Source organism: Cornus florida, unplaced genomic scaffold (genome assembly GCF_030987335.1).
Source record: "Cornus florida cultivar Cherokee Brave unplaced genomic scaffold, ASM3098733v1 CherokeeBrave_3.0.0_Hap2_Chr06, whole genome shotgun sequence".
Classification (NCBI taxonomy): domain Eukaryota; kingdom Viridiplantae; phylum Streptophyta; class Magnoliopsida; order Cornales; family Cornaceae; genus Cornus; species Cornus florida.
In genome coordinates, this window is record NW_026775576.1 from 35,810,168 (window position 1) to 35,833,261 (window position 23,094).

Below are 23,094 nucleotides of genomic sequence, written 5' to 3' on the forward strand. Positions count from 1 at the left end.
ATTCCCACAGATGATTTACTTTACTTACATGCTTCACATCAATGATTTTTATATACCTTTTAGTTAGCATTCCCGCCGCACACCTGTTTGGGGTACTGTGTGAATGATAGTTTAAAGATTTTATGTTTTTATTGGTTTTGTTTCTTAGTTCTTGGATCTAGTGTGGCATTGTGGCTTTTGGTTTTCATCTTGCCAAACTCGGGTGGAGGGGGACTCGAACACAGGCACACCTGTTTGGGGAGCTGGGTGGTCTACCAACTAGGCCATTGGGTAATGCCCGTTTTTGGGGCTATTAGCAGATAGATATGCTCTACACCTCATGACATATCGATTTTTGATATGTGGTTCCTTGTTCTTTAATCTGATAATCAGGCTTGCACGTCACTCTCTTTGCCTGCAATGGTTGGCATTTTAAATGGACAGTCTTCCAATTATTAAATTAAAGATTCTTAGCTTTAGCAGATGTTCTATCTGTTTCTTATCACAGGCCATGCTGAAGATAAGTTTGCTAGTTCCTTATTGCATTGTTTGAATATTTGCTCAGGTCTGTTTGTAGTTAAAGATATTCAACTCCTTGGTTTTACCTGTTCAAGGATGCTGATCAAAGTTTGCAAGCAAGAGTCATCGGTGAATATCCATATGACCTGCGAGTCAGTTTGGTACATGAAGTGGTTGAGGAGCTTGAATGGGTCCACTAGACTATGATGAACACCAAATAATCTTAACCACGAAAACTGTTCATTTTCAGTGTGAGAGTAGTTCATGCATTTCTTTAGCTCGTACCAAAAGCATTGCATGAAAGGCCACGCACGGAAAACTTGAGACTATGGTTGCTTAATGTTAATTATTGTTTGGTATGACTATAGGTGTAGGTGTTGGAATTTGGGAAACCCAATATCTAAGAGTTAAGTCCATGCAATTCCTTAATTCTTACTAAAGGCATTGCATGAAATAAAATTAGGGACTTTGGCTTGGTGGTCAGGCCACTAGATTAGGACATTTAAGTCTTTAAGGCTAAACATTGGCGTCCCTTTAGATGTGGTTGGGGAAAAGAATTTTGAAGCATGGTCTTCAGGCTTGGCTTTTGGTTCACACCTCAAGATGTGAGGCCTGCATGAGACGTATATCATGTTCAAAATATTCATACTTAAGATTTATTTACTATTCAGAAAATACTCATTCTATGGGCTAATTAAAAAATATATAAATAAATAGAAGTTTCACTGAATATTGATTTAATGGTATCATTTTTGGCATTTGTTTCCTTCTGAAAATTTCGCGAGAAAAATTTGGTTACTCTGCATACTGGAGTGTGTATGTTATTGTCAAACTACACCTAGTGGTGCATTTTAGTTACCTTATATGTGTAGGGTATTCAATGATAACTACCTATTGTTCTTAGGTTAGGCACCAGCCTCACCATCCTCTGATCTGAACATATTCTCACACTCATTTACCGATTAGTAACAGGAATTTCTAAGTGAAACGATAAATTAGAGACAAAGACAATTCCCAACCTAAAGGAGGCAGAGATATTCAAAATTATATCTAATAGACCTGTTGTCTTTTTGCACAAAATTTGTTGTGATCAATAGACTCGATTTTAGGGTTTCTAAGGCAAAATTTAAGATGTGTAAGTCATAACTTGTTTGTCAGCTTTTATTGTTTTATACTAGGATTGAACAAAAGCTTCTCCATTTCAATCTTTGAAAAAAAAAAAAGCACTAAATTCTTAAGCCATCTCTAGTGAGGAATAAGACCATTACCTAAGGCTTTGATACACCGGAGTACATTATGCACAATTAGACTATACAATTAGACCTAGAAGGGAGTGAATAAATCTTCGAAATCCTAATTTCAATAATTTTAATTTAATTATACCAATTGTTGATTCTAATTTGTTTATAGGTTTTTGTCCGTTTATTGGATTTGATTGATAATTCAACATAGATAATTAATAAAAGCAATAATAAGGAAAGTTAAACAACCATACAAGCAACCAATGAGAAAAAAACGACGGGTTCTAATCCAAACAGATCAAATCCCACTATAAGGAGAAAGGTAATACAACTTAGGTCTTAAATTCTAAACCCCAAAATCACCTAGTTAGTAGTTATCATAGATTCAAACTTACACCAGATGTCCTCCTTGGATTCTGTTTCTGTTGATTTCAGAATTCGATTCTCTTGCGATCTAGTTTGTTGTCGTGATTGATCTCCTCATTAGCCATCCAAACAAGAAGTTTTGTTTGATGAACAAATATTGAGATTTTTCGCTTGTTATTCTTCAAGAACGTGTCTTCTTCAGTTCTTTGGAATAACAAAAGATCACTCATACAACTAAATGATTTAAGATGTTTGTAAGAAAGAAAGAGAAAAAAAAAAGAAAAAGAAAAAGAAAAAAGATTCAGATGTTCCTTGCATATCACCAGACAAAAAGTGTAGGACGATTTTACGCTGCTATATATAATTGCTTATAGACATGCCAAGTTCTTATGTGCTAAAATCAATGGTTTATATTGGAAAACCCCTTTATCAACTGATATTTTGTATTGTTGAGTTGAATTGGGCCTTCTTCTCTTCATTTTCTTTTATTCATTGAGTGCAAGTAACGGCAAAGGTCCTCGGTGCATGTGCCTTACACATGCAGGAGCACACCACACAGACACAGCCATACAGCATGGCTTAATTGTGGATCGTATACAATCATCAAGTTATGCTTTAGTTAAGGTTGCAAAAGCTCTTTCGTAGTTATATCACCAAATGTGCGTAGCTTTCAATTTGTGCACTCTTTGTACATTGAGCTGTTCTCTTTGTTTTATTGAGGAAGACTTGCAATGGCTTCTTCCCTAGGACTATTTACAAAAAAATATTTTGCCTTGGTGAATACCCACAAGTTTTTGCTACTTTGCGGTGAGTTACATACAACTTGTGCTCAAAACTTGCTAATATCTTCATTCAAACAGACTTTTATTCATTGAGCAGTTTTTAGTGATGGGTTATTACATTAAGATTAATTTCTTTTATAATTGGTAGTAGGAATTTTGTGGGAAAATTTCCGGCCATGCCTCTGTTTGACTGTTTGTCTGTGGAAGATGAGCCATATTTGGCGCCACATTTTTGTTTTTGTTTCTGGTAGAGGTACTTGCACAAAGTTGATACTCAGCTCTTGGTCGGTGCATGAATGGGTGGGGAGTATGACATGGTATGTATCTCTAGATATTTGTTGGGGATGCGTCTATCTGTCAGATTTAGATAATTCTGGTTTGCAATATAATTGTGCCAGACTTTTGTTATGTGAGATTTAGATAATTCTGGTTTACATGTATAACCTCAGTTGATACGCATATCAGGGTCCATATAATATAGTGTTTGGTTCCAGTTGCTTTAGTGTACTTGTTTCTCTAGCTAAGTTTAGGTGGTTTTGCGACAAGCTAGGTTTGTTTAAATATGTTAGCTAAATGATGTTAAGACATTTCTCAAATTCTTATTTCTAATTATCTTTTAGGAGCTGTATCTTCTTCAAAAAAGTTCTTGTTGGAATGACTAAATTAAGAAAGAATTGTATTCTTTGTCGAGTAAGAAATTTGGGTTAGGATTCTCACAAGAGAAGTGAGCTTGCAAGGATATCTGTTTGAAATCTATGCAAATTTGAATGCATTCGAGAGAAGAAGAGCTCGTGAGGAATTTGTTATTTTCAGCTCATAGGGCTTGTATGGATGTTTTTGAGAGATGAAAGAACATTTGGAGCAATGAAACAAAGTGATAGGTGTTTCAGCATATCGGTTGTTAGGATACACTGTAGGAAGAATTCATGCACCAGGTGTATTTTGTGTTTGCGTATTCTATCTTTTGTAATTCCTCTATAAACATAGTGAATTATCTTTTGTCATCCATGTACGCATGTTTGCCAAACCATATTAAGTGTCTTTGTGTTTGATTTAAGCCCATTTAAGATTGGATCTCAATCCTGGCACAGGTTATATAAGAGTTTAGAGCAGAACAAATGAAGCTACTTCTGAATAGCTGTTAGTTGTTACAGTTTGTGAATATGCTACTTCAGGTGATTCACCCATCAAGCAGGCCGGAGCAGTGGTTGTGTAAAATAATAATGGTAAAAATTAGGTTTTTATGTGTGGTGGTGGTGTTATTATAAAGCTAGAGGCAGTGGTAATGCTTTTTTGTTTATGCAGTCAGTCTACATGGTTAATGTATGTATGAAAATAGCTGCATATGGGTATTGTTGTTGTTGCTGCATTTGATGACTAATGGGTAGTTGATTTATTATCAGGCGTGTTCTTGTAAAGACAATTCAACTAGTAGGGTTCAGTGCATCCAAAATCAGATACAAAACGTGGGGTTGCCTTATTTTCATTAAATTAGTATACTTTTTCTTACACTCTGTTTGGGAGAACCGAATTGTTTGATCTAAATTTGCTCCAAATTTAAATACAGAGTCCCAAATTTAGCATTTGAGCCCAGTTTTCAAAGTGGTACCAACAGATAACATGTGGAGTAGTGGTTTAAGTTGACAATTAAGTAAAATAAATCTGATCAAATCATAAAAAAATTAAGTTTGAATTCTTTGCGGTAATGCAAACACATATCAAAAATCCAAAAGAATTTGGTAAAATAAAGACTAGTGTATCAAGTGGACAATTAACAAGGATTCGGACCTCCTGAGATCTCCAAATAAAAAAAGAAAAAGATTATTATTATTTTATTTATTTTTAATTTTTGTGTCTCCACATAATTCTTACAATATTTTAGAAAAAAAAAAAAAAAAAAAATACTTGTATCCAACTTAGGTTGGATGAACTTGATCCAATCAAAGTACATGACCCAATCATTCTATGACAAGTATCCAAAAGCATTACTAGAATTACGCTGGATATTACCAATTATTCGGGTTTGACCCGTTCAGAACTAAAGCTTTCAGAACTCAATTTTTTTTTTTTTTTTTTTGGCTTGCTTTAAGAATTCTCAAGATCAAGCTCCTTTTGCTCTCTCTCTCTCCAGCAATGCCCTATCTTTCTCCTTTTGCCCTCTTTCTCTCAAGACGATGACGATGACGATGCCGATGCCCTAGTTTTTCTGTTACTGTATTCGACATCAGATCAAAGCCCCTGATCTCACTCTCATTTGGTTCAATTTTTCTATTCCACATCAGATCGAAGCCTCTGGTCTCACTCTCATTCGGTTCAATTTCTGTATTCAACATAAAATTGAAGCCCCAGGTCTTTCTTTCGCTCTATTTCTTGCTCGTTATATATATATATATATAGACACACACAGTTTGTAGTTCTTGGTTTATATCTTATCAGATTGAGAGGGAGTAATTATCTGATGAGATGTTATCTATTTAGATGCATATATAGTATGGATGCTACAACTTATATTACTTCGTACGAATCTTTACACCCAATATGTTAGTTTTGTTACAAGTGAGATGGGTGATAGCTCCGTCAGAATTGGGAAATTTTAGCCTAATATCCTCTAGAATACATGATAAAGTACTTTCAGAGCGGCATCACTATTTACATTCTGCTATTGTAACAAATTATCTTGCTCAGCTGAAGTTGTTACTTTTGTTGAGCATATATATTGTTTTATCAACTGTTCTTATTCTTTTGGGTCTTCGAAATCTGCATAAATCTTGGTCAATAATCATAGTCTTTTGATAGGTGGTCTTTAGTTGTCTTTTGATTGGCTGCTGCTTTTTTATTTTAGAAAAAAGACTTACAATCAAATAATACCAAATCTGAGAAAGCTAGAAAAAATTAACCCCAAATTTTAATTTGCTGGTATGGACTGGAGTCATTATATATATATATATATATATATATATATATATATATATTCTTCCGAATTGTCTACTTGTCCATTTGCCACTTCTCTTTAATGCCAACTATTTAAAGGGTAAAGGAAGAGGCTACTGTAAGTTTTTATTTTGGTTTGCATATTTAATTTTTTTAGTTTTAATAGTCACAAATTATTTGTATGTAGACTAATGGAGGAGATGGAGTATGTAAACTTAAGTAGCAACCAATCAAATAGTAGTTGTGAAATTGATGATGGTTGTTTTTCTCCTACTAATGATTTTTCCTTACAAAAAGAAAATCAAGATGAAAGAGATATGAACCCAAACTTGGAATGGAATTTAGTTCAGATGAGGAGCATATAAGTTTTACTTCTCTACTATGCTGGCAAACTTGGCTTAGATGTAAGGAGAAAATTTTGCGAAAAAAATGCGAAGGGGTTCATCATGAGTGTTACATTTTGCTGTTCAAAGGAAGATCAAAGGAGAGAGAACAAGAGCAAAACTTCTTCGTACAATCAGCCTATTACAGGATGGCTGAATAGCTCATATGAAATGTACTCTTCAAAACATGGGAAATTCAAAGTTGTGTCGGTCAATAAAAGCCATAATCATGCCTTAATTAGGGCTCCAATGAAACATATGTTGAGAATTAATCGAAGTATTTCTAAGGCTTAAAAAGCACATGCTGAATTTGAGTCATGTTTTTCATAGATTGAACTATTTTGCTCATAACCTTAGCAATTGTGTATACGATTATGAAAATAAAGATGAATGGTTATTGGCATGTAATGGTATGTTGGAAAAATATAGTTTCAAAGAGAATAAATGATTGAAGGACTTATTTGAAGTAACCAAAAAATGGGCAATGGTTTATGGACGACACACCTTCACCACGGACATGAAATCTACCCAACGTAGTGAAAGCATGAACAATGTGTTAAAAAAATACTTGAATGATTAATGAAGGGAAAAGCATGTATTGTAACAAAGGTGTGTGTGTGGTTGTTTCAACAAGCGTAGATGACCAATTAAGCATACATTGTCTAGACAACACAATGAATAGCACAATATATCAAACTAAGCCATTAATTCCTCTTTAAGCTCACAATCCTAACACATCACAAAAATAGATAAATATGCCACTTGCATTCATAAGTATGGAATATCAAACAACAAGTATGGATTGTCCTCCCATTTAATAACTAAACTACCACTACACTACAATTAAGCTAATGACATGAATTTAAACTAATTAAATTAAGGGAGAGGCACAATCCATTAAGAAATGAGTATGAACCATCAAATAAACCACAAGAGTATTCTATTAAGCACTATATCTTAACAATCTCTAGATCTATAGCATCAATACACATAGACATGCATAAAAAAACAACATCTAGAGACAAGCATATGAACATCTATTCTAGCATTCATAGACATATGGATAGAATGAAATGAACAATTGGAAGTATTAAACCACACAAATCATTGAATAAACAAGATCTATGTATATATAAATATGTCAAAACATGTATTACAATACAAATCCCTTCAAAAATACATAAGTCAAGATGTAGAAAGCATGCTTAGGGCTAATTCTAGCCCCAAGAGGATGTCTAGCCACTCACGGATGGTGTCCTCCAACCCTCAATGGCTAACTCCATGGTAGAGATTACTCCTCTTCTTGGTTGATGGAAGAACTCCATACTTCTGTCTCTAGCCTCGTTTCTTCTTTTCTTCCTCACTAAGAATATGGAAATTGTATCAAGAGTCAAGTATCAAGTCTCTCATGTAAAGGTGGCTCATATTCCTTATATAGGTATGTCAAATGGCACCCCCAAATATATAGGCTCGTGCTCCAAGATTCCTTCCCGATGATTGGATATGAGATAACTTTTAATGAGCTGGAAATTGCATTTTCTCGGATTTGGAGAAGTTTGATCGATCAAACTTGTGGTGAGATCGATCGAACATGGCTGAGATCTATTGAATTTAAGTTGGATCGATCCTCTATGGCGGTGCCTTTTTGGATAAAGACAAATTTAAGATATTTTGGAGATATTTTTGAGAAAGAGACAAAAGTGGTAGGTGGGGTGGTACAACTGGATAAGATGGAATCTTTTCGATCGATCTGAAAGAAGTTGGATCGATCGAACTTTGTGGGATCTTTGGATAAGGACAAAATAGCTCAGATCCATCTTGAAGTGCTGAGATCGATGAACTTTCGATCGATCGAACATTTACTGAGATCGATCGAACTTGCTGAATTTGCACCACTTGCTTCCTTTTGCTCCTACTTTGCTCCTTTTTTTGATTCATCTCAAGATTGCTTCAATTATGTTCTTATTTAACTGAGTTAGCTTATTTTGGGGATAAGAACCTGAAAATGACAATAACACGAAAATAGTCTAAAGCGGGAAAATAAGATAGATAAAGGTCCTAGAATGTTCAAGCTTAAGAGGTTTAAATGAGCACTTTTTAGCGCTCATCAAATAGAGTCATGCCGATGCCGGGTGAGTGACTTATAGATTTTATTCAATTAATGGTCTTGAAGGAGTCTTTTTTAGAGATTGGTCTGTTAAGAGATGATTTCTATTTTTGAAAACCTACGGATGTACGTTATAGATGTTTTGACTCTTGTTGAGTCGGTTAAATGGCTCAGTTAATTAGTGGGTTTATAGGTTGGCACGATTGTTGAGAGAGTCTTGAGGTTGTATGTGGTGGTCAGTTCTAACTAGATGATGTGGACTTGCGCAATACAGGTAGTGTGTGTTGTTTGAGTATGCGGTCATTGAAGCGCTCGGTCATTTGCGGATGAGGTAATGGATGGTAGGTACTGTGTTACCGTGTGGATTATGTTTTAGAATTAGAAAGCTGTGAGCTAGAGTTGTATTTTGGTCATGTCTAGTGTATCGAAAGGTAATACTACTGGTTTAGTATCCAAAGGGATAATTTATTGATTGGAGTGATTTGCAACGAGGGTGATCTTGTAGGTTTAGCAGGTAGCCCTATTTAATTTTTCGTCTAGGGCTAAGGGTGTTCTAATGAAGGTGAAGAGAAAAGGTAATGATGTCGATGCTAGGGTGTGATGTTAATTTCTTTGGCTGAATATGTATATTACCTTAGGAAAAGTGGTTCGAGGAATCGGTTAAGTATTAGTGATTGATTGTTATTGTAGTTGGTTTTAAGGATATAATTGGACGCTGAGCACTGGTTTTGGTGTTCATTTTCCCGTTTTGGGATTTGTAGACATGGCATTGCCGTGTAGGGATTCTTTTTTTTTTTTTTTTTTCTTTTTTCCTTGTAACGGGTTAGTGGTCACTATAGGGAGTGTTAAGAGTGAGGTATACTCTTGCACTGTGTTTGTATCATCATTGGGATGTTGTAGGGGAATTTACTAGTGGTATTTCATTGTTTCGACAAATGAGAGGTTCGAGTTATCATTCACGAAGAATGGTAATAGAGGTGTTATGGTGTGATGTCTTGATGCTGATGAGTAAAACGGCTTAAGGTATGATCTGAATGTGGATTAGAGATTATGAGTTGCTTGTCGTATGTTGTTAGGTAGGTAATGGGGTTATGAGTCGATCGAGGCGATTATAAACTATTTAATCTTTTAGAGCCAGTAAGGGCGGTGTTGCCATTCATTCATTCTATTTTTCTGATGAGTCAGTAGGTTACAGTGACTGAGGTCATGAGTTTTATATGCACGGGTTCGAGGTGGTGTCACCTGGGGAGGTAGAGATGGAGGAATCATTTTATGACATAGAAACTACAATTTTGGAATGAATATTTCTAAGTAGAATGGGACGCGGTGCTCGACAGGTAGTGAATGTTTTTAGTGTTAGTGAGTTGTGAGCATTGATGCTCTTGTATGGTAATCCTGTCATGAGTTGCATTCTAGCACTTAGCATGTAGGTGTTGCGTGTTCGATTCGTTCCGCCTAGCATTGAAGGTACGAGGTTCCAGTGTTCGGTCCCCGCAGGATTCCCAATGGGTTTTGGTAAAGTGAGATGGTTAATTTATTGCTAGATTATATAGATTTGAGTCGTCATTTCATACGGGTATCTTGTGTGGTTCATCTCCGTGTATGTAAGGGGTTCAGCTTCATCTCGAGTGAGATTAGGTGTCCATGGTTGGACGTTTGATGAGTAATGTGTGATAGGGTGTTAGGTATGCCCGGATTTAGCTTGTCAGTTTCTTATGAGAACGGGGTTTATTACCCATTCGGATTGTTTCAGTCTTGGTAAGGACGTCGTTGGTCGTGAGTTTTTTTTCTCGTTTAGGAGTTGTGTGAGCCCGCGGATAGGTGAACCTGTGTGCAATTCTCTTGGTTGTTAGAGGTCTCTGGTAAAGATTTGATTGGATTGGTTGACTTTCTCCCATGAAGGGAGGTGAAGTCTTTAGTGTTAACAATGCTTAATCTGAAAGTAGTCTCGACTGGTTGAGTGTGAGGCATGAGTTGTCGGATAGTGGTTGTGCGTTCCTTGTGTCTGAGGCTAGTGGTGGTGGCTAAGGGATGCATCGTAAGTGGAAAGCTTGGGGATAATTAGGTAATGGGATGTGAGTCTTGTGCTTGAATGCCTTCGTGGATGTTTGGTTTGACAGTGTCTTGGAGACAAGTGTCAGTATTGCCTTAGGACCATGTGATTAAAGAGGCGAATATAGGATTCCTTTGAGGAATATTTGTGATGAATTGATTCTGAGTTTGAGATGCTAGGTATGAGGCAGTCTTATGAGGTGTTTTGACGAGGCAAGAATTGAATCGGATGATGTTAAGAAGTTTTTCCTTAGTACGGGTTGTTAAGATTGGACCAGAGAACTTTTACGTTTGGTCATTGGTTATGACGTTCAGTGTAAAGTTAGTTTTTGCCCATTATAAGTGGTATGATTAAGGTATATTAGGGATTCTTAGAGTAGTGTGTATGATTATATAGCTATTGAGGTTATATAGAATGATGAATGGATAATGAGTAAGTCTTGTAGTTATCTTATGTACTGTGTAAGACTATGTTTAAGGTTTATACCTGAGGATGGGAACAACGTCAGTGTTGAGACCAGATTAATAATGATAATGGCCTGACCGACCATTTCCCTTGAATCTGCCCCTCTTTAACATGATCTCGGGTCAAAGGTCAATGATTATGTTACTTGTTAGTGATAATAAGAGCATGGTCTTATGCGTTGTGATGGTATGGATTCAGGTAGTTTGTCTCGGCTGGCGAGGCATGTCAGGTAGGACTAAGTATCTGATAAAGGTTTGTGGTCCGACGATTCGATTATTGAAGATCTTCTTTTAGGGATTTGTGTTTTGAGTACTTGATAGTACGCTCTAAGACGGAGTAACTCATGCTTATGTAGTGTTGGGAGATCTAGAGTTTAGCTATCTTGAGAGATGCTAAGGATAATGGAACTAGATGTTATAATTGGTGGTTACTTTTGTGTTTAAGGAAAAGCGTAGCTACGTGTTAAGTAACAAGTGCGTGGTCTGTCAGGGACGTGTTGACCTGGTTTTAGGACTTATTGGGTATTAGTTGTAATTCCTTTATATCGAGTTTTGTGTATTTTTTGAAGGATGAGTTGGGGATTCGATGTTGTCATGTTTAGTGGTCTAAAGGTTGTCTTTCTTGTGAGCTTTGAAGCTCTGAGTGGTTGTGTAGAAGTAACCGGTGTCGATTTTAAACCAGGTATGGAATCTAAATATCTACGTGGTAGGATGTTATATGGTGAGCACCTATATAGGGTAGTGAGCATTGTGTTGCTAGCGACGATAGTTTGTGATTGCATATTGATATCAGGTATCAAAGGCAATAAGGTTTGTAACCTAGTAGTCTTACGGGTTTTTTGAGGCATTATTCGGGATGGTGAAAGTTTATGGGCCTCCTTATTAAGGAGAGTAGATTTCGATGACGAAATTTCTTTAAGGAGGGTAGATTGTAATGCTCCGAATTTTTCTGAATTTTTTCAAATTTTTATTTAATTTATTTTTTTGCCTTGTTTTACGTGTCGCGCAGGTATATCTCCATATATACTTGCATATATCCATATATGCATATATCCATTTATCCATATATCTCTCTCTAACTTTCTCCTTCTCTTTATATATCCATATATGCATATATATATCTCCATGCTTTGAAGCCAAATTTGAGAGGGTTGTGGTGAGATTTGTGTGAAGTGCAAGATGAGAAAGTTATTCTACATGACAAGAGCTTTCATTTGACACCATTCATGCATGGGCTTAGAGGAGTTTTGAAATTATGGATTGGCTAAGTGTAATGTTTATGATATATATATATATACATATATATATTTATTATGTGGTCAGATGGTGGAAGGTGGCTGATGTATGTGATGATGGAAGGCAGGTTGGCCGACAGTGGTTAGTTAGAGAAAGAAAGTTGATTTTTTTTTATTTTATTTTATTTTTTTTTTTTTATTTTTTTTATTTTTTTTTTTTGTGATAAAGACCTTTTGCGGGACTCGCTTAAAGATTTGCTTAGCCAAAAAATTGTTTTGGCCTTGACTTTGATATTTCTTCACGTGGATTTGTTGTTTTTGGTGGCTGATGGTTTGTATATGGCGTGTGATAAGATGTAAGGAAAGATGGAAGTAGGGTCCGCCAATTAATTCTGTGATATTTGATTTAGTGTTTGTTTTGTGAGTAGTTGTGAGTCGGTGGTTTTGCATATAAATTGGGCTTATGACTTTGCTATGTATACAAAGAATAGAAAAGAAAAATTAAAGAGAGACAGAGAGTGCGAGATTGATGAGAGATAGAGAGGAGACGAGGGTTGTAGAGGAGGCCGAAAGCTTGGAGACTTGATGATTCAGTAAGAAAATTCCTTTTTCAGGGTAGGGGTCTCTAATTCATGGTCTTCTTGTACTTTTGTGAATTTATTTCTTATAAATTGTTTAATTGCATGCTTAATTAGTGAAAGTTTTTAAAAATTTCTTGAATGCCATATATGAAATTATGACAAGGTGTTAATTGATTATATTGTGTTTAAGCATGCTTATGTGAAATAAATTTGTAATTTGTATGCTTAAATTGGTAGAAAAATATGGAATGAAAGTATGAGTTGTGTATTTTAGTAATTTATTTGTAAAAGTAGATGGGAACTTTATGGTTGAATTTATGAAATAAAGCATGAAACATTCATGTATCCATGGGGAAAGAAAAATGAAAAAAAAATGTTTTAAAATAAATGAAATTATTTTTGGGAATATATTTTCAAAGGTGTTTGCGAAAACTGGACGCGTAGGAGGCACGTAGTGGTCCATGTTGTTAGTGTAGTCTAGAAGGGAGTATGGTTGAGCTAACTAGGCCGGATGTGACGCCTTGGAGGTGCCTTGTGGTCGTGGATAGTTAGTCAACTCTCCATTCGTGACGCCTTGGAGGTGCCTTGGGTCGAATTACACTAACGGTTTGGAAGTTGAAACGGAAACATTTCAAAAATGGGGAGTGACATTTACATAACATTGCACTTCATGACATTGTGAGAAATTTGTGATTGGTTGACGTTTGCTACATATTTGTTGTTGGGGTTGAGAATATGTATTTCCTATGGTATTACCCCATTCCTTTTTACCCATTCTTTGTGTGAAATTCACGAGGATAAAAGAAGTGTGTCTTAGACGCTTCCTGAGTTTATGTTCACCCCATTATTTTTAACGTTTTCTAGGACACGGAAAAGAGGTGGCGGACGACGATCCACAAGTTTAGATGAGATTGGAGGCCTATTTTATTTTGCTATCTTTTGTATTAGAACTCTAATATTTTGTAAATGTAATCTTAACTATTTTGTGAAATTTTAATTTAATTAGTATAATGTTGCAAGTTATGGACTTTTAAATTTTAGCTATATTTTATGGACTATAACTTGATGTAACTAAAGTGTGTTCCTTGTTTAGATGAGATGGAGGAACAGGACTTTGTATATGTATGTAATCATTTTAGAAATGTGGTATAATATTTTTATTGTGTGTTGGGACATGATATATTAGTTTTAAGGCCAATTGAGGCCATTGCATTTTTATATGTTTCAGTAGGTTGTAGAGGGACTTTTTCTATGGAGGTCATGTCGAAATTTTATATATTTTATTATTATTATTTTGGTATCCTTCTAGGTCATTACAAATTTGGTATTAGAGCAATGGTTTGAAAACTAGTAGGATGACGGGTAGAGGCTGACCTAGGGTTATGTGGAAGGTGGATTGCATTGTTTATGTGCTTATGTGTTAAAGTGTTTGTTACATGAGAAGCATGTTTACTTGCTTAATTGTTTATGTGTTTACGGTTTTAAAAGGGTGTGCTTTTTTGCTAAGAGTTCACATGCTTAAATGTTTAATTACTAAAATGCGTGTTATATGGCCATGACAATGAAATGTATAAATAATTGAAAACATATTAATTATGATATGATGACAAGTGTGATTTAGGTGATAACGACAAGTGGTAGGCACGGTGTGTGTGCAGTTTTATTTTAAATGATAATGTGGCAATTAGTGAGCACGATATATGCAAGCATGTCTCGTATGGTATTGTGATGGTTATTAGGCATGGTTATGCAAGTAATTTTTTTTTAAAAAAAAAAAAAAAAAAAAAATGAAAGACGGATTGTTTAAAAAAAAATTAAATTAAATGATGGGACATGATTATACCATGATATGGGATATGGTTATTATACATATATGTATACATGTATAGGAGTATGCGGTTGAGCATGGATGGTTGTGTGGGTTTTGACCTGAGTAGGCAAGGAGCTCGGTTACTCCAAGGTTATTGGTTGCCGGTTCTTATCGAACGAATGGCGTAGGTCTTTAGCTCGTGGATCAAGCTATTCAATGCATGGTTGCTTTAGTTTTCTCGTTGTTTTTAGGGCGTAATGCTTGGGGTATGACCTTCGAATGATTACTATGGCACAGTGCGATGTCCAGGGCGAGATATATGAGTTTCCCGTGTTAGTGCATGGGTTTTGTAACAGGCAAGATCAGGTGTACGGAGTGAGGGTTTTGTGGGAGAAAGGTATAACCTTAGGGGGTTAGTGTTTGTGACTTGGGTTACGGTTTGGTGCAGAGGTTCTTTTTGAACCGGTTTGTGATACGTATGCTAGAGTCACGAGTGTAGTCTATTGGTTGTAAACGTGTATTTCGAGTATTCTGGTACGGTCTAAGGAAACGTGTTGGTTATGGTTGTTAAGGGGGGGACTTGTTAGACTATATAGGTCCAGGGTGACGTAAGCATTGACTGAAGTCATGCCCGTATTGGGTGATCAGCTATTTGATGTGATTCAATTTGTGGGTTGTTAGAGTCTGTTTTAGAGACTGGTTTAACGATGAGTGATTCCTATTTTGGATATCTACAAGATTGTACGGGTAATTGACTCTCGGTGAGTTGATTGTATAGCTCGGCAGATAAGTGGGGTTATAGGTTGTCACGGTTGTCAAGAGAGCCTCGATGTGAGGTATTGTGGTCAGTTTTAGGTGTGTAGTGCAGGGTTGTGCGATAAGGCAAGTAGTATGGGGTCATTGAAGCGTTGGTCAATTACAAATAAGGTGATAGATGGTGGGTATTGTGTACCAAATGGACTATGTTTTAGAATTTGGAATCTATGGACTGGGGTTGTATTTCATATTGCGTCTAGAGTATCGGGAGGTATTACTTGTTGTTTAAGCATTCAAAGAGATAGACTGATGATTGGAATGATTGGGACGAGGGTGATCCCATAGGTCTAGTTGGTAGCCCCATTTGACTTTTATTGGGGTCAAGAGTGTTCTGAGGAATGGTGAAGAGGAGAAGTAATGATGTTGAACCAATGGTGTGAAGTTATCTTACTTAGGCACGTAGATTGTCTTGGGAAGAATGGTCTGAGTAGTCAATTAAGTGTTAATGACTGATTGTGTAGTGATGGTTTGAGGAGACATTTAGATGTTGAGCATTCTGGTTCTTGCGCTCATTTTTTTTTTCCTTTGGGATTTGTCGGAATGGTATTGTCGTATAGAGATTATTTTCTAGTGATAAGTAGTGGCTGTTGTGTGAGGTATCGAGAGTAATGCTTATTCTTTTGTTATAAAGGTGTCATAAGAAGAATTGCTGGGTAGTGACTTAGTGATCTGGTGAGATGAGAGGTTCAAGTTGTCCTTTGGGAAGACTGGTAGTAGAGACGTTATGACGTGATGTTTAGTACTGATGAGAAGAATGGTTTAAGGTATGATCTGAGGGTGGATTAGGGAGTATAAGTTATTTGTTGCGTGTTGTTAGGTAAGTGATGGGATTGCCAGTTGAGGCGATTATGGACGACATAGTTTTTAGAGCCAGTGAGGATGATATTGCCAGATATGCACCTTTTTCTTTTGATGAGTAGTGGGTTACTGTGACTGAGGTCACGGGTCTTGTGTGCATAATGTTCGAGGGAGTGTCACCTAGAAAGGTAGAGATGGAATGGGTGATCTAATGTCATCGTATAACATAGAGGTTGTCATTTGGGAGTTACGTCAGATGGAATGGGACGCGGTGTCCGAAGGGTTATAACTGTTTCTAGTGTTGGTATATCATGAGATTTGATGCTCTTATCTGATGGTCATCTTTTGGGATGTACCCTAGTATTCGATGAATGGGTAATATTGATCTGACTTGTTTTGGTTAGCATGGGTATCGTGGTGTAGCTTATGTGAGGTTCCAGTGTTGATAGTGTATGAAGGTCCGTTAGTGGCGAGGTCGCCTAGATTTGTATTTGTGGTTTCGTATGGGTGTCCAGTTGGTTCTTCTGTTGTGTGTATGGAGTTCAGTTCTTCTCATGTGAGATTGGGTGTTCACAGTTGGACGGTTGGTGAGCAGCGTGTGATAGGGTGTCAAGTGCATTCAGGTGTGAGTCATCAGTCTGTTATGAGAGTAGGGTTTATTACCCTTTTTGTTTGTTCTAGTCTTAACAAGGACGTCATTTATAGTTGGTTTTGTCCTCCATCTTGGAGTTGTGCGCATCCGCGGATGGGCGGACCCGTGTGTGGTTTGTTATACTGTTAAAGTTCACCGGTAAAGGTTTAGTGGAATGGGTCGAATCACTCCCACGAAAGGAGGTGGAGTCTTTGGTTTTTGTTGTGCTTGTTCTAAGAGTGGACTTGATTAGTGGTGTGTGAGGCACGAGTTGTCTAATAGGGATTGTGTGTTTCTAATGTCTGATACTATCAGTGATGGCTAGGGGATGTGTTGTAAACTATAAGTTTGAGGATGATTAGGTGATGTGATGTGAGTCACACACTCGAATTTTTTTATAGGCATTTGATATGAGCAATGTCTTCATTAGAGAATGTGAAGGTGGGATTCTGTTTAGGAATAATGGGAAAGATTGACTTTGGTTTTGAGATCTCAGGCATGAGATAGTCGAATTGTGTGTTTTGATGGGGTCAGAACTGAATTGAATAATGTTATGGAGTTGTTTACCTAGTATGGGTATTATGAGGAGATCAGAGAGCTCTTATGCTGATCAATGATTATGGTATCTAGTGCTGTGTTGCTTTTCATTTGTTATGGGTTGTGTGTTCAAGGCATGGTTGGGATTTTAGAGTAGGTATGTGATTGTATAGTCGTTAAGGTTATGTAGAGTAATGAATTGATAGTGAGTGGATTCTATGGTTGTATTATGGACTCTGTGACACTGTATTTGAGGTTTGGACCTGAGAATAGGAACGACGTCTGTACTGAGACCGGATCGATGATGAGAATGGCTTGGCCAACCATTTATCCTAAATTAGTCCCTCTGAGCACGATGTCTGGTCAAAGGTCAATGATTGTTTCAATTTGTCAGGGATAGTGAGAGCACAGTATTACGCGTTGTGTCAGTGTAACAATGTGGATTCGGATGATTTGTTTTGGGTGATGAAGTGTGTTAGGTAGTACCAGTTGTCTGGTAATTATTGAAGATTTTGTTTTGAGGATTTGTGACCTGGGTACAAGATAATTTGTTTTATCATTCTGGTGATTCATGATTATGTAATGATTGGGAGATTCATCATTTAGTCATCTTGAGGATGATAAGTTTAGTGTTTGCCACTTGCTGTGGTTGGTAGTCATTGTACGGGTATGTAATGGTGTAGTTAAGTGTTAGGTAATGAGTGTTCGGTCTGAAGGGGATGTGTAGATTAGAGTTGAGCTTAATTGTGAGATGGACAAGGTTTTTTGTCTGGGGTTTTGTGTGTCCTTTTAGGGAGGAGTTGTGATTGGGTGTTGTTATATTCGGTGGTTTAGTGACTGTTCTTCTTTCGGGCTTCGGAGTATTGCGTAGCAGTGTAGAGTGGACCGATGTCTATTTTGAGTCAGGTGTAAGGCCTAGTTGTTCTCATGTTCTGATGTTGTGAGTAATGAGTACCTTCATAGGGTGGTGAACATTGTGTTTTTGCGGCAGTGGTGTGTGACGTCCGGTGACAAAGGCAATAATGTTGGTGAGTTCATAGTTTTGGGGTATTGTGAGGTATTCTCGGGAAGGTGTATGATTATGGTCCTCTATTTTTAAGGAGGGTAGATTTCGAGGGCGAAATCTTTTAAGGAGGGTAGATTGTAATGTATATATATATATTATGTGGTCAGATGGTGGAAGGTGGCTGATGTATGTGATGATAGAAGGCAGGTTGGCTGACAGTGGTTAGTGAGAGAAAGAAAGTTGATTTTTTTGTGATAAAAACTTTTTATGGGACTCACTTAAAGATTTACTTGGCCAAAAAATTGTTTTGGCCTTGACTTCGATATTTCTTCACGTGGCTTTGTTACTTTTGGTGGCTGATGGTTTGTATATGGCAGGTGATAAGATGTAAGGAAAGATATTGGTGGGGTCTGCCAATTGATTATGTGATATTTGATTTAGTGTTTTAGTTTGTGAGCAGTTGTGAGTCGGTGGTTTTGCATATAAATTGGGCTTATGACTTTGCTATGTATATAAAGAACAGAATGGAAAAATTAGAGAGAGACAGAGAGTGCGAGATTGAGGAGAGATAGAGAGGAGACGAGGGTTGCAGAGAAGGTCGAAAGCTTGGAGACTTGATGATTCAGTAAGGAAAATTCTTTATTCAAGGTAGGGGTCTCTAATTCATGGTCTTCTTGTACTTCTATGAATTTATTTCTTATAAGTTGTTTAATTGCATGCTTAATTAGTGAAAGTTCTTGAAAATTTCTTGAATGCCATATATGAAATTGTGACAATGTGTTAATTGATTATATTGTGTTTAAGCATGCTTATGTGAAATAAATTTGTGATTTGTATGCTTAAATTGCTTGAAATATGTGAAATAAAAGCATGAGTTGTGTATTTTAGTAATTTATTTGAAAAAGCATGTGGGAACTTTATGATTGAATTTATGAAAGAAAGCATGAAGCATTCATGCATCCATAGGGAAAGAAAAATGAAAAAAAATATTTTAAAATAAATGAAATAGTTTTTGGAAATATATTTTCAAAGGTGTTTGCGAAAATCGGACACTAGGAGGCGCCTAGTGGTCCGTGTTGTTAGCGTAGTCTAGAAGAGAGTATAATTAAGCTAACTAGGCCGGATGTGACACCTTGAAGGTGCCTTGTGGTCGTGAATAGTTAGTCAACCCTCAATTCGTGACGCCTTGGAGGTGCTTTGGGTCAGATTACACTGACGGTTTGGAATTTGAAACGAAAATGTTTCGGAAATAAGGAGTGACATGTGTATAACACTGCATTTCATGACATTGTGGGAAATTTGTGATTGGTTGACGTTTGCTACATACTTGTTGTTGGGGTTGAGAATATGTATTTCTCATGGAATGATCCCATTCCTTTTTACCCATTCTTTGTGTGGAATTCACGGGGATATAAGAAGTATGTCTTAGACGCTTCCTACTGAGCTTATGCTCACCTTATTATTTTTAACATTTTTCAGGACATGTAAAAGAGGTGGCAGATGACGATCCACCACAAGTTTAGACGAGATTGGAGGCCTATTTTATTTTGCTATCTTTTGTATTTGAGCTCTAATATTTTTGTAAATGTTATCTTAATTATTTTGTGAAACTTTAATTTAATTAGTATAATGTTTTAAGTTATGAACTTTTAAATTTTAGCTATTTTTTATGGACTGTAACTTGATATAACTAAAGTGTGTTCCTTGTTTGGATGAGATGGAGGAACGGGACTTTGTATATGTATGTAATCATTTTAGGAATGTGGTATAATATTTGTATTGTGCGTTGGGACATGATAGATTAATTTTAAGGCTAATTGAGGCCATTGCATTTTTATGTGTTTTAACAGGTTGTAGAGGGACTTTTTCTATGGAGGTTATGTTGAAATTTTATATATTTTATTATTATTATTTTGGTATCCTTCTAGGTCGTTACACTGAGGGCATGTTTAGCCAGCACACAATTGAGGTAGGGATTTCTAGTGCTTCAAGTTTTGCTTTTTGTTGAGCAATTTTCTCTTGATACTTTACTTTACTTATTCTATGAAAAATACAAGTTATGTGATTATATGATTTTATGGAAATTGGTGATGAAGATTTGAATGTATGCTTATACGGAGTAATTTAATGTGTCTTATGTGGTAAGTGTGGAACATGATGTTCCTAATGTTCCTTATGTGCTAGGTGTGAAGTATGATGTTCCTAAGCTATTAGAATGCTAGGCTAGCATGATGATGATGAAGTGAAATCTATTTTAAGCATGCTTATAGTTGTTTTGTGAGAAATGCTATGTTAAGAATTTATTGAAAAGTAAATAAAATGTCATGTTTATACCATTGTTACTATACTAATGAAATTGAAGTTAAATTGTTGGAATTGAGGCAGGTGCATGACATAGCGGGAAAGGGGAATGAGAAAGGCCTCAAAAAGGATTTTTACAAAGTAAATTGGATTTCGCGAGTTCGGTGGTAACTTGACCTAGAGGGAGCACAGTCCAGTATAGGACGTGAAGACGTTGATATTAGGCCCCAAAATGGTTGTCGGATTTGGAACTAAGGATAGTAATTAACCTCGCCTCGGTAAAGTTGGTTAGCAGTTTTCAAATGTGAGTTTAGGGTCGGTAGAGGCCAAGTTTGGGTCGGTTGAGACCAAAAATGGGAATGGGTATGCATTTTCATTCATGGTGTGCAAAGTTGTATTTATGCCATTGATTGGATTGGATTGGATTGTGGTTTAAATTATGTGAAATTCCCAAGTATGATCTCGGTTTCCTTTTATCCCGTATGTGTGATGAAGGGAGTCCAAAGTTGGTGCCTTAGGCATCTCCTACTAAGCCTTCATACTCACTCCTTCCATTAACATTTTTCAGGTTATAACGGAGTCATGGTTGATGACGAATCCTCCTGAGCATAGCTAGGGTTAGCGGAAGCTTACTTTCATTATTTTTGTATCAAATGCATGGATGACGTAAATTCTTGTAATTTATTGTAAATTTGACCGTAAGGGTCTATGATTGTAACTTGTACTTAATTAGACCACTTTTAATGTGTATTGAAGTGTAAGGAAGAAATGTTATCAATTTAAATGCCAAGGAAGCATATTTGATTTCATAATTGTTTGGTTGATGTTTAAGGTTGATGAATGGATTTCATTTATCCATTTACTGAAGTGTATGACCATTTTTCAGATCAAATTTGATCTATGAGAATGCATTTAATTGCCCAAGCAACTTGCTTGACCTAAACCATAGCTTTGTTGGAGCATTTGGCCAATTTTTAGGGCCAATGCTCGAGCATAAAGTTTTTTGCTCGAGTACAGGGCCTTGACCGAGAATCATATTTCTGCAGGGTGGCGAATGCTCGAGCACAAGGGGTCTGTGCTCGGGTGTTAGGGTCCTTGAGCTTGAGCATAAATGTTTGTGCTCGAGCATTGGGGTGGTTTTTGGTGGGATCCTGAGAATAGGTCTTGGGACTTTTCATTGCAAGTCCTAGAGCTCGAGCATAGATATTTGTGCTCGAGCATAAGGTTGAGCTTGAGCACAAATGGTTGTGCTGGAGCACAAAGGGGTCTATCTCTATTTGTATTTTAATACAATCTTTAAATGTCCATAACTTCTTCATTTTGAGCTCAAATAGGGTCGTTCTTGAGTCAAACTTCCATGTTTTTGAGCCATATTTTTTAATGGTATTAGTTCCATTCCATAGTTTTGACATATAAGAACCATTTTACCCTTATCAACCCCAGGGCTCTAAAGTGAGCCCGAAGTCGAGGTTTTCACCCTTTCATATCCCTGTTTGATTATAAACGTTTGGTATGCCATTATTATGACTCCTAAAATATAGTAAGGTGCTTAATGACCATTTTGCCCTTATGTGCTCCTAGGTCGGGTTGCGACCGAGCTAGCTATCCGAATCCCCTGTTGTTACACCTGTTCTCTTTTATCCTATATGTGCGATGTGTGGCTTAAGAGGACTCCAAAGTTGGTGCCTTAGGCATCTCCTATTGAGCTTCCATGCTCATCCCTTCCATTAATATTTTTCAGGTTATGACGGTGACGTGATTGATAATGAACCCTCATATGTTTAGTTAAGATTGATGGAAGCTTACTTTTAATTATTTTTGTATCAAATACGTAGTTGATGCAAATTTTTGTAAAGCATTGTAAATTTGACCGAAAGGGTCTAAGTTTGTAACTTGCATTCAATTGGATCATTTTCAATGTAATAACGATCATGTAAATGAAATTCGTTATAATTTTATATTTCCTGGACTATAAATTGTTTTACTGATTTCATAATTAGTACCTTATGCATGCTTGTGAATCGGGACAGGGATATTAAGGTCAAAATGACCAAAAAGGTTGTTCAGGAGTATGAACAGAGTGAAAAAAGGGCAAGGTGCCCATTTTCAGGGCACATTCGGGTGCTCGCAGCAAGGGCACGAATGCTCGGCTGACATGGGATATTTGCACAACATGCATAGTGTGCGCGTAAGATGAGCTGGGGTGTCCTCCGAGCACTTAGAGGACACAGTCTGAGCGCTCACAATTAGAGTCTAGGTACTATTTTTATAAGGTGTTTTTGATGGCTCCAAAATCCCTCGTGTTGGTCCTATAGGGTATTTGATAAGTGCTCAAATGTGACGCAGTTTAGCACCTAAGTGAGGGTATTTTAATCCATTCATCTATCTTTATTTTCCCGTTTTAGTACTTATTTGTGTTTTTGTCTATTTCTGGTCAATAAAGTTTAAACGGGCTAAAAATGGTTTCTTACAACCTTTTTGGAGTCGAGCAATAAAGTTCCGGAAAGTAATAAATAAATAAAATAAAATAAATTTTGGAACAATTGAGAATTTT

The 23,094-nt window shown here is 36.7% G+C and overlaps 1 long non-coding RNA gene across 1 annotated transcript; it reads left to right on the top strand.

Annotated features, from left to right (window-relative positions):
• Nucleotides 1-412: 412 nt before the first annotated feature.
• On the top strand, nt 413-20,086 carry LOC132311326 (uncharacterized). The gene is made up of 2 exons (XR_009482926.1): nt 413-5,236; nt 19,719-20,086. It is a non-coding gene; the product is annotated as an uncharacterized LOC132311326 (long non-coding RNA).
• Nucleotides 20,087-23,094: the final 3,008 nt, after the last annotated feature.